Source organism: Nuphar pumila, chromosome 5, assembly GCF_984573655.1.
Source record: "Nuphar pumila chromosome 5, dmNupPumi1.hap1.1, whole genome shotgun sequence".
In the NCBI taxonomy this organism is placed as follows: Eukaryota; Viridiplantae; Streptophyta; class Magnoliopsida; order Nymphaeales; family Nymphaeaceae; genus Nuphar; species Nuphar pumila.
The window spans coordinates 130,185,124-130,198,323 of NC_143253.1; positions in this window are offsets into that span (position 1 = coordinate 130,185,124).

Below are 13,200 nucleotides of genomic sequence, written 5' to 3' on the forward strand. Positions count from 1 at the left end.
TCAAGCTTGGCTCGTTTGCTTGTTCGAGTCTTAGAACCATGTTCAAACTCTGACTCATTTAAAGCACCGATGAGCTTCGAGCTCAGCTTAACCGAAACTAGCTCGGTCTGGCTCGGTTTGTTGTGCATTCCTAGTAGCCACCAAATGATGCTCCTTTTTGGACCTTTTTGTTAAGGATGAAAATATTACAAAATTGAAATGTTTTGTTGTCTTTGGCTCAAGGGGGTAAGCTAACAGAGCTTTACGCTGTTAAGACAGTGACCATAAATATCTTGGGGTGGTTTTTTTATGTAAATAAAAAAAGATAAGGCCCTGTATGAAATCTAAGCATTGAAGGTAATCAAAGTAGAAAGTGTGGAATACCCATTGCTAAAGTCGTTTGGAATGAATGCAGTTATAGAAAATGATGGAATTGGGATGGTGTTTGACACCTCCAGTTTCACTTTCCATCCAGGGGTGGCAAAACCTGACACGACCCGCCAACCCGCCTCTTAGGCGGGTTTGGGTTTGGAAAAAACAAACCCGTTTAATAAATGGGTTGACCCGCCTAACCCATTTATTAAACGGGTCAGGTTTGTGTTAGGGGTATGCCAACCCGGCTGACCCGTTTAATAAACGGGTCAGGCGGGTGGGTCAACCTGCCTGCCAATCCGACCCGCGAACCTGAGAACCCGTTTACCAGACCCAACCCATTTATTAAATGGGTTAGCAGGTTGTGTCGGGTTACCTATTTATTAAACGGGCCAGGTTCGTGTTTGCCGCAGCCGACCCGTTTAATAAACAGGTAGGGTTCGGGTTGAGGTATGCTGACCCACCAACCCATCGGATCGACCCGCCAACCTGCCAACCCCACACGATTGCCACCCCTATTCCCATCTACATGAGGTGGTAGTTGCCAAATGCTCACCAATGCCTACTCTCACGACCTTTCCGACGCTCTTCCAGTTATAATTTCAACTTTTCATCTGCATTTCAAACAGCTGCACAAGTGAAGGTTGTAAATCCTTAGCTATACCATTCCACTTATTCCAAACAACAATGTGGATGTGCTAAAACCACAAATCTTTATCTACCACCGACTGAAAGTTTCCAAACAGTGCTTAAAAAGCGTTGAGACTGATTTCCAGTACTTTAAATTTTCAAATTTTTATGCTTGTATTCAAAATTCGTTGATTTATGCTTATGTGTTTTTCATAAATATGGAAGAAATAGAGATTTTTGAAAACTTTAGGGGGAAGTTATTATACTCAAACGATCGTCGCCATACTGACAGCTGCTGCTTGCTTCAATTCAATGTGTAAGGTTTCCCAAAATATTCCCTGAAAACCATATTTCGCTGTTTTGGTTTTCTGAACGCAGTGCTGTGCTGCCCTTGACCTTTCACTTTTACAAGCACGAGGTGATAGAAAATTTAGACTTTTCTATTATGTTACACGATGCTGCTGCTGTAAAACGGGCAGTGCTTTGCAGGAAAAAAGCTGTGGTAAATTTATTTATTTTGGTTCTCTGACTACTCGGTTCATGCAATGATGGGGTATCATCTCATCTCACTTTTCCAACTGAGAACAGTGTAATCATGAAATGGTTAACCTCCTCGTCGTCGGCTTTTTACTTTTTACTTTTTTCCTTTTTCCTTTTGTTTTTTTTTGGTGGTTGGGCAGTGTGCAGATAAGACCTTGGTCGGTTCGAACGCGAACTCGAACTCTGACAGTGTGGGTGTTTCACGAAAAATCAAACGCTGGTTGACCTTTGTTTGAATGCGTGGCCTGTTCTCAATATACGTGCGGTGGTCAACACAATCACTTCCGACTGCATCAATGAGTTTTCTTTTTTAATTCATAACCCGAACAAATTGCACCTGACACTATAAGACCTGATCGCGCTGGCTCAGCCAGCCACAGCCAGATCCCTGCCTTCCAGACTTGATATACGAATTTGATTGCTCAGATGGACGATGCCATGAGAATCGAACTATGATTGGCCGTCTGACAGCCGAGTCGCCACCCGACTACGCCAACCCCTCTTGGGGCGACTACAGCAATGAGCTTGCGTGGGTGGCCTATTCAGTGAAGAGCATATGGGTTCGGATGCTCTTTGGGCCCAGTCTGGCCCTGGACCAACGGTCCGTATCCGGGGTAATTTAGCAATATTTTACGTGATTTTTTGTTTGTCTGACAGGCAAGTTCGAATCCCAATAATATGATTGTATAACAATAATATTTTACGTGATTTTTGTTTGTCTGGCCTTGGCTTTCACTTTAGTAATCAAGCCTGCTTTGGTAGACTACAGTAGGCCTGGGCTGTGTCCATTTCTGGCCAGGTCTGCTTGCCCGTTGACGGGTCACTGCCTGCTTAACTAGACCAAGGTTGGGGTAAAAATGGATAAGATATGGTCATCTATCCGACCCAAATTTGACATGTTATTTCTACAATCCAAATCCCTATAAGGTATGATCCTTATGTCCATTTGGCACAATTCAGACCATTTACAAGTTCATTTGCATAAAACCTCAGCCCCTACCAACGGGGAACTCTGCTTGTCACCTTGTGTTGGGACGTTGCAAGTTCAAACCCCAAATGGTATGGTTGTATAACTGGTAAGGGTCTTTCTAACCTCAGGCCTTCCTCGCTAAGAAGTACACCAAACTTAGACCCAAGGGGTTTCGCGTAGCGGGATGGGGCCTAGACCGTTTGACCGGCAGTCTAAGTTCACATCCCATGGGCGTCACCCCATGCATAAGCAGAAGCTTGGTGACTCTCTGGGGTTGAGGGGCAAGCACTCGGAGTTTTACGCTGACATGGATAGAGACCGTAAGAACGCAGGCTGAGCCATCACGGCTTGGTCTTTAGGCCTGGAGTGGTTTCTCAATTAAAAAAAAAAACACCAAACTTAGGCCTTGCCATGAATGATGCAAAACCGTCCGCTCCGTTACGTCCCGTCGACTTGGTGACATTCATGAGTTTTTTTTTTTTTTTTAAAAGGCAAGCTGGGGTTAGGCAGACCCTTACTCTTAAGCCCCATGTGTCAGAGGGATTCGAACCTGGGCCTTCAGCTTGGCACAGGACCCCGCTTACTACATGGGATACCACCTCGGTGGTGACATTCATGAGTTGCCCTACCTGATAAGCAACATTGTTCTAACATCGAAAGAGCTAATGATATCAGAGTTGAATAAGATGGCTGCATGATTAGGCCGCAGAATAGCAACCACAAAGGATCAGTGGTCTCTAGTTCGAATCTCATGGCAGCTATTCCCCAGCTGTATTAAAGGAAAAAAAAAAGTTGCTGGAGATATCAGACAGCATGAACCATCTATTTGGAGGTATAGGCCACTTGATTAACAGAGACAGTCACAAATCTCATTCTCAGGAAAATCCCCGCGAGGGAAAATCTTGCATTATCTAAAGAAAACGAGTTTTTCTTTTCTCAGAGGAAATTATATATCAGCATATATAAAATGCACCAAACAAATTAATCCAGAAGAGTCAAACATTATAAAAGCTAGGAGAGGTATTTTTATCTCATTCTTATCAGATCAAAAACATGATATTTTCTCCAATGTGGAGGCTCTGCTTGTCTGGTAGGACCTGCTAGTGTCCATCACCTTATGTTGAGACATTGCAGGTAACTGGTTGGTGTTTGCCTAACCCCAGCTTGCCTTTAAAAAGAAAAAAAATCATGATATTTTCAAATCAGAAAACATTTTGAAATATCTGATTTTTTACCCTTTGAAACTATCACGATAAAATCGAATTTTTTGCAAAATATTGGCGATATTTATGACTATGGTTCCGAGCAATGTCACAGGGTGCTTCGTAGATGCGATACAAGTATACAACGGTAATAATCAACAACCTTGTATGCTTTTTGGATCTTTTAACTTTGAACTGGATTTTTAGAATGTAATTACCGGCCCTTGATTTGATTGCTTCAATTTTTTAAGTTGACCCCATCTTCCCAAGTTATACATTGGATACTCATTAATTACTCTCATCTGGATGCTCACGTGATCTACGGCCAGTATTGCACGATACATTTCAGCCGGATCATTCTTGACATTTCCCAACGTCCCGTGAAGAAAAAGAAGTATTTCAATTCAACTGAAATTCTGATCCACCAACCAATGTCACGAAACTAAAACTAGTTTAATCGATAACAAAGGCTTCATTAATTAACTTCCATTAACACGTAATGGGACAAAAGAAAGGTCCACAATCGTACATTGTGGACAATAAATTACATGCAGAAAAACCCATTAGACGCAACAAAATTGACCTGTATCAATCAACACTCATATTGATGATTTTTTTTTTTAAAGACAAGCCTGGGGTTACGCAGACCCCTACCAGATATCTCTTAAGCCCAATGTGGCAGAAGGATTCGAACCTGGGCCATCACCTTGGCACAGGACCCCGCTTACCACATGGGATACCACCAGGGTGGTACCCATATTGATGGGTATAATTACTAAAAGCAATACCCAATCCATTAATAAATATAAAATACTTAAAATCATGTTTTTAATATTATTTTAATGGTTTTAACATGTGTCACGTTATGATTGACATGAAATATTTTTTAATTACTTTTTTGCCGATTCGGAACTATTCACTTGAGAATCAGTATCGGCCGATTCACCTGAATCGTTGGCCAAAGGATTCCGATAATGACAACATTGGTTGAGTTGAGACTTATGCTTACGGGGGAGATTAACCACAATCCAGTTTGAATTTCTTGATATTAGTTCATATACCAAAGTCACAAAATCAGCAGTGCTTTTACAAGCTGATAAAATACCGAAAAGAATATGACATTTTCAAAATATTGCTTATGTCTAAAAGGGTAAAATTAAAACAGTAATATTTTTAAGCTTTTAAATTTTATTTTATTTTTTTTGCACATCTGACCGTCCCCATGTGATCTATACATTTGGGTTAGTATAAATCCACGATTAGATCAGATTTTGCAGAAGGTTGGAAAATCAACGGCCTATAATATATATACTAAAATTTTAACCCTTATAAAATCATATTTTTACGTTGAAAAAATATGATCCAAGAGTCAATTCTTAGAATATTTTCACCACATACAGAGGTTAAATTTGTTCAATGAGTTCCAAGTCGGGGTTTCCTTATTCACAACTAGATCCATTCTAGTGAATACAGAAGCTGCAAGTAGATCCATCCATGTCTACCAAAGCCTTGTTCCCATTGTGAGGAATGGAAAATTGGTTCTCATCTTGTAAGTAAAGAAGTTTTGTTTCTTTTCACCAATTGAAAAGGAAATTTTCATGTAGGACCCACTCTGCAGTTGTGCGAATGGTGAAAATAAATTTGTTATATAGGTATCTTATTGATGGTCATGTCAAGAAGGAGCTTTGTGCAGGTGAAAAGACACTCATGTTAGTTTGCAATGGCAGTGGAATGTGGTGAATGTTAATATGGCCACATGCAAGTTTGACACAACCTGGTCAAGTGTAATCAAGAGAACTATAATGTCATAACATGTTATAAATGACCTTATTAAATGGCTACTTATTGTAATCCTATCCTATGCTAAATCTTATATCAAAGCAGAAGAGGGGTAATAGGTGTTAAAAGTTTAACTATTTATTGCCTCTTTTAAAATAACACTAGTTATGTGGCACTTTTTGCAGAATCTTTAAAAATATTGAGTGGCATTTTACCATTTTAACTAACATTTTTCAATATAATCTCACCCCTAATCTTTGCCCTTAACCAACATATCAAAGCTGGTCGGGTCAGATTTTGCCACCCCTACGCACACATGATAATAGTTACAATTCTATCAAAAAAAAAAGATAATAGTTACATTCATTTCTCTCGCTAAATGGATGCATATTGGCCTCGAGTTGGTCAAACCCTTGAGGTTCCCACTGCCCACTAGGGGTAAACAAGATGTGCGATAAAAAAAGATGTGTTTGCGTTAATAAATTTTCATTACATTTTTTTATTAAATTTGTTTTATTTTAAAAGTATGTTCAGTTTTATATCTTCATTATTTGTGATAATAAAAATTTTCACATAAAACTCATCTATCTAGGGCACGCCCATGTGGACGGGCGATTATATTTTCAGTACAAAATAAAGTGTACAATTGCCCCCTTGCATTGTTAATAGAATTGCTTCCAACATGAAAACAAAAAATTAAAGCAACGGATGTGAGAACTATTTGACCAAAAAGCCAAACCCCTAAACCAGCTTTAAGTTGTCCCCTTCTAGATAGGGATGGCAGTGGAGCAGGGCGGGGGACAAGGTCTCCACCCCGGACCGGTCTCAAAATCCGGACCTCCATCCCCACATGGGTTTGGATTTTAACTTCCACCCCCACCTCCTTCCCTGATGCAAACGGGGGCGAGGTGGGGCCCCGTTTCCCCTGGGTCCATTGCCATCCCTTAGAAGGATTGAGGACAGGGCGGGGTGGGGACCCATTTTCCCTTGGTCTGCTTCCATCCCTAAAGAAGGATTGGAGGTGGGACGGGACCGCTAGGGGCAAGGCAGAGATTGGAGATTGGGGGGGGGGGGGAGGAGAATGAGTCCATCCTCACATGGATTTTGATTTTAACCTTCATCTCTGCCTCCATCCCCAGTCCAAACAGGGCCAGGCGGGGTGGGTCCCATTCACCCCCCCTGTCCACTGCCATCCCTATTGGTAGCTCAAACTTTAGCATGGACAATGCGGTTCTTTCAAAATAAAAAATTAATGTTAATGCTGAAGTTTATACCTTGGTTCAAAACCATAATGCCATTATATATATATATATATAGAGAGAGAGAGAGAGAGAGAGAGAAAAGCTGGGGTTTGCCCGACTCCCACCAGTTACACAACATACAAATGGGTTTTGAACTTGCAACGTCCCAACACATGGTGACGTGCATTAACAGCTCCTACCAAACAAGCGGTGCACGAATCTAGCCTACCAAACCTTATGATTTCACCATACAGGGATTTATCATGGAGGTTTTATTATGTCTAATACATTACTAGATTCAATCTTTTAGATAGTTAAAAATTAATGGCTCATATACTACAAGAAAATTGTGGATTAGTGATGGCCTTTATTCATCGCTAAGTCGTCGCTAAACTGTTTACCGACGGATAGAGGCCATCGTAAATTTTTGCTCGCTAATTGGCGAAAAACTTATATGCCGTTAATTCCGTCGCAAATTTGTGACAGATTAGCGACGGACATTATCCGTCGTTAATCTGTTGCTAAATTTAAAAATAAAATAAAAAAATCCCTATCGCACCCGACAGGCATTACACAGAACGATCGCTCTGCCTGGTCGTCGGACTTGTATCGTCCTCCGTGAACCGGCGTCGCCGTCCTCCAGCAATCGCTCAGCCTCGTCGCCATCCTCCGTGAAACGGCGTCCTCCGAAGTCATCATCGTCGTCGTCCTCTGGCGTCGCCGTCCTCCGTGAAACTGCGTCCTTTGAAGTCATCGTCGTCCTCCGTGAAACTGCGTCCTCCGAAGTCGTCGCCGTCCTCTATCGTCATCGTCGTCCTCCATCGTCACCGTCCTCCGGCAGCGACGCCGTCCTCCGGCGGCGACGCCGTCCTCCGTCATCGCCGTCCTCCATGAAACTGCGTCGTCCGAAGTCGTCGCCATCCTCCATCGTCGCTGGCCTCCGTGAAACTGCCTCATCGCTGTCAAGCTCTCCAGCGCGCTCTTCGACGGGAAGAGAGCGATTTAAATCATGCACGGTCGATTTAAATTTCGAACGGAGAGAGAGGGAAAATTTTGCGCTCGGTTTAAATCGAAAATTAGCGAGGGAAATTTTTCGTCGCTAATCTGTCGCTAATTAGCGACGGAAAATTTCCCTCGCTAAATCCCTCGCTAAATCCCTCGCTAAATTGGTTTTCTTGTATTGAGAATTAGCGACGAAAATTTGTTGTCGCTAATTAGCGACGAATTCACGAAGAAAGTTTTTTTTAGTTAATTTATCGCTAATTTGCGACGGAAAAAATCTGTCGCAAATTTCTGTCGTTAATTAACAATTTTCTTGTAGTGATAATACATGATGATGAGGGTGGTTTAAAAGCAGCATAAAACATCATGTTGGAAACAAATTTGAACACATGAAAAAAATAAATAGAACATCATAAACATTATCCAAAAGTTTGTTTTGCTTTTAGAAATTAATCAGATCTATGTAAACAAGTGTGTACCACCGTAAGTTAAAATGGTTGGTACCTCAGTAGTAGGGGTGTCAACAGGTCGGGTTTGGTTCGAACCAGTGAAACCAGACCTAGACCTGATTAGAGATGATAATATCAGGTTCAGACCCGGGTTCAATCAGACCCGCCATCAGAAAAACCATACCCAGATCCTACAAGTACTACATGAACCAGACCCGGACCATACCTAGTAAATAATATTTTTTATCTTTTTTAAATTGAAAATTTGCAGATCTTAGTGAGAACTTGGGTTGGGCCCAAGTATGATATGAAATTTCACAAACTATACCCGGATTCATATACTAATCTGACCCTTCCGATCCAATTCGAATTCTAATGGAACATTCTTATTTATCACCAAACCCTGACGCTAAAGTGTTTGGTATGGGTTGGATCCGGATCAAACCCAATGCATTGACATGCCTAGCTAGTCAATAGTCGCACCTTTTTTATAATACTCAACCGGCCACGCTCTCTCTTTTGTGCCATCTATGTTAACAAGAACTCACCATTTTTGGTCGCATATCCTTGTTAGCTGTTACTAGGGGTGTCAATGGGGGCGGGTCTGGTTCGGACCCAGGTAGAACCAGATTTGGACTTGATTTTTTAGTATGATATTGGGTCCAAAGCAAATTTTAAACAGGTCCACTATAAGAAAAACCATACCCGCACCCGATAAGAACTACATGAAGCAGAGTCGGACAATACCTAATAAAATAATAACTTTTTACATTGAAAACTTGTGGGTCTTAATCGAAACTTTTGGGTCGGACCCCAGGTTAGGTATAAAATTTCACAAACTATGCGCAGATCCATATATTAGTGGGACCTTGGGTTATGGATCAGGTCTTCTTATTTATCACCATACCCGGACTCTATAAGGTTTTGTCCGGGTCCGGTCTGAGTAAACCAGACCCATTGACACCCTTAATTGTTACCGAACACTATAGGTAATATTTTTGTCAATAATTTAATTAAAAATGTACTTTGAAATTTTTTAAAATATCAAAAACAGTTTTTTATTGATTTAAAAATTCAAACAAAACCGTATAGCCATGTCTTATTTTTTTTCAAAAAATTTCCAATTTGTGCATAAACCCGAATCGCATGAAGCCCGTATCTGGCCGTATACGCATAAACCCGAGTACGTGTATGCATGTCTGTCATCCAGCATACATGGCCACATAAGCCAAAAAGTTTTCGTCCAATTCTTTTGTCCCATGCAGAGAGCAGTGATATGGCCTACCATTAACTTTTATTTCTGTAAAATGATTTTTTCTTTTTATAAGGAGATTTTCTTCTTTTGTCTTGTCACTCTTGGGATTTATTCTTCAACAAAAGACAACAATATGAAGTAATTTTCTTAACCAAAAAATTACTTAATCGGTCAGTAATCATAGTGACAAGTTTCATTCATTTCAAATTTAATATTTTGTATGGTGTGATGATATTTTGGATGTCTTATGCAGGAATAGGGAAATGGAAACCTAGCTACCTACTATAAAACTTAGTTATGAATATTGGATTTCAATACGACTGACACAATTTTGTTTGTTAAGATTTTTTATTCGGTATTATTATCTTTCTTCTCTACATGATTACACTGATACATTTTAAAAAACATTTTATTAAATTTTTTATGTTTTTTTCAAAATTTTGTACTTACAAATGTTTTCAACATGTTTAATTTAAGAGAAATTGACACTTGATCTGAAAAAATGGTATCTAAAGCTCTAAAATTTTATAAAAATTGTAGGCCGTTGATTTTTGAAACCTTATAAAACCTACCGATGCATCCAATCACATGCTCCAGGAACTGATTCCTTTCCATTACCCCTGCAGGAATATATTTAAAGTTCAGATTCGTAGGGAAGAGATTTCACACAAATGTCACGTCCACGTAAATTATAACGAGAATCTTTTGTATTCCTAGGAACGTGCAACTCTACACAGACGATACAAGAGAAACGATAATATGAGAGCGGTGCTCATGTTTTTGAATGGGGGGACATCACTTATATCACACTTGGGCTGCTATTGATCCAGCTCTATACTACATTGGTAATCAAACAAACTTGGACCTGACCAGCACCAAAAGAAACTTGTCTCGTAAGCTTGCAAGGTCGAATAACAACTAATTAAATCCCAAAGGGGTTAGCTTAGTTGGAGCAGGCCTCCACTGCCAAATAGGCGGTCAGGGGTTCCACTCTCACAGGCGCTAGCGTCTTGCATAAGCCGAATCCCGCCATAACAAGGATATTGGCGACGTTGATCTCGAGTTTGGGACGCGGTTTCCCCAGGCAAAAATATGAAAAGAAAAAGTTCAAATAACACTTGGATGTTTCTCATTTAAAATTTTTCAGATCCAACCAACCAAGAGCGGGAACAGGTTCAAACAAATAATCAATGTGATCACCAAGTTCCCTACAACCACCTGACTTTAATTAGCTCAACTCAAACCCATTGCAAAGCCTTATCAAATGCACGTATATGCCATGCTTCTATAATGACCATCGGACTATGATAACTTGAATATTTCTCTTACAAGGGTTTCACCTTTCTGGTTAGGGGCAACCATGGTTTGTTGCTTGACATGGGATGACCAGGGTTTCTCGCCGCAAAGTCGAAGCTGGTTGTACTTCCAGTGGGTAGGACATCAAGAAACTGAAGACCTGCTGCTGTGCGGTCTGTGATGGAGAGGTTTTTTCCTTGGCCACCAAGTGCATTGCGCAAATTACTATTTTTTTGTAATTGGATGGATCTGAAAAGAAAAACCCCTACAAAGAAAAGCCTTATAAACCAACAACAGAGGACAGAATCAACAGTGGACCAATTGGTATTTCGGCCGTTTGAGGAGCTTGTTTGACATTCAGAATGAAACCACAATTAAACTAGATTCCAGCCCCAATTCAAGATCAGCTCATCTGGAAAGGGACTGAAGACCTTCACCAAACAGCAAACACATCCACACTAATAGTCTGTAACAGTGGTGGTCCTCCAGTAACTGAGAGTGCAGGTGCACACCTACCTTATGTCGGTAGGTAAACACTCATAATATCATCCCCCATCAAAACTTACCCACATTTCCTTCTACCATAAGTTCAGAAGCAACTCAAAACTTATCACATAAAAGTTGATATGAATGCATTAGCTCTCTCTCTCTCTCTCTCTCTCTCTATATATATATATATATATATATATACAACCATTCAGAAGCAACATCAGTGTTGAAGCAGATGGACTTTCCTGTCATTGCCCAACAAACCCATGTCCAATTTGGTAGCTGGGCCCACTCTACAAGGTCTGCCTAGGGAAGGTAGCCCTCATGAGAGGCTCATAAGAAGGCAAATGACATGATGATGCACAATGGTGGCAGTACCACACAGCACCCATATTTTACATCTTTCAAGGGCACAAGCGTCAAAAAGATTCTCCAAAAAGGACAGCCCATCGCCACCTCTCGAGTCTCTCTACTCCACCACCTTTTCCCTTCCCAAATACGTGAAAATGAAAAGCTCCCAACTTTTTCTAAAAGCCTAGAACAGAGTTTTCACCACCCCCCATAAAATCAACCCCCAAACCCAAGTATAAACAATTAAATATTTGTAGAGAGAGAGAGACGTTGATACTGCATGTGTCATGTGGCGTTCCTACAGTGATTCTCCACTCAGGCTTCCATAATCATGAGATCCATGACAGACTATCAATTTGTTATTAGTATTTAATTATTATTTAAATAAAATCACACTTTCGTTTTCAAATAACGCAAATGCCCTGAACGATTTACCAAAATGGCAAAGCTTAGGACAAATCCTGGCGGGCCACGCATAGGTAGAAGAAAATGGCATCTTCGTCATTGGAAAAGTCACTATTGTTTTTTAAAACATGAAAGTGGTCATTCCGTTATATCAAGCACAAATGAATGGGCATTTTAGGAAAACTATCCCATCCCTCCAGTTTAAAATTCAAACCCCTCACCTGAGCCATGCTTTTCTCCTTAAACAAAAGTACAAAGCGTCGGACGGATTAACCAGCTTGGATATTTTTACCCCAAAACAAAGAAAGGGCAACTTAATAAAGAAAGAATCAACAAAACACCAATCTGCCCCCAAAACCCTCTTCCGTCCTTACTAAAGGAACAAATGGCATTTCCGTCATTCTCCCTCAATATCCCACAAACGGCATCAAGCGACACACGCAAAAAAATCGGCCACGCCCAGTAGCCACCGAACGAAAAATGACGAAAAGACCCCTTATCGTTAGCTAAGATCGAGGGACATTCGAACGAGGGTATTTTCGCCATTTTCAAAGTCAAAGGCCTCGTATGTCCTCCCACGCGCTGACCGCAGGACGTTAAAAAACGACCGGAGATTGAGACATTACGCCCACGAGAGAATGTTCAAAAGCACAACCAGAGAATGAGGAAGAGAATTCACTACCGAAATTACCAGGTTACCCCCAGCTGCCAACCATCCTTTCAAAACCACGAAAGAGACCGAACCACCAACTTCAAAATAACTCCCACATCCATCGCCCGTTCTCATAATTTCATAAAACTTCAAGGGCCTCTAAGTAATTTTCTGCCCCCGCATATTTCAGACCCGACTGTAGAGCAACGGCGGTAAGATATGGTGATACAAAATCTAGAGAGAGAGAGAGAGAAGATCTAGGGAGAGTGCAAGAAAGAAACTCATCACTAGAATTATAATTTTAAGAAAAATAGGAGAAAATCAGAGAGAGAAAGAGAATATTTCTAGGGAGAGAGAGAGTACAGCAGTGGAAAAAAAACTCATCACTAGTAGAATTATAATTTAAAAAAAAAAGGAAGAAAAATGAAACAACTCAACAAAAAGATAGGATAAAAAACTCAAACCGAGGAAGCAGAGTTCTGAGAGTCTGATCCGGCGGTACGCTTGGACTCAGGCGTGGCCTCAGCCGTCACTGTCACCGGAGCACCACCGGTGGTAGCTCCACCTGCACCGGAATTCTCGATCCTA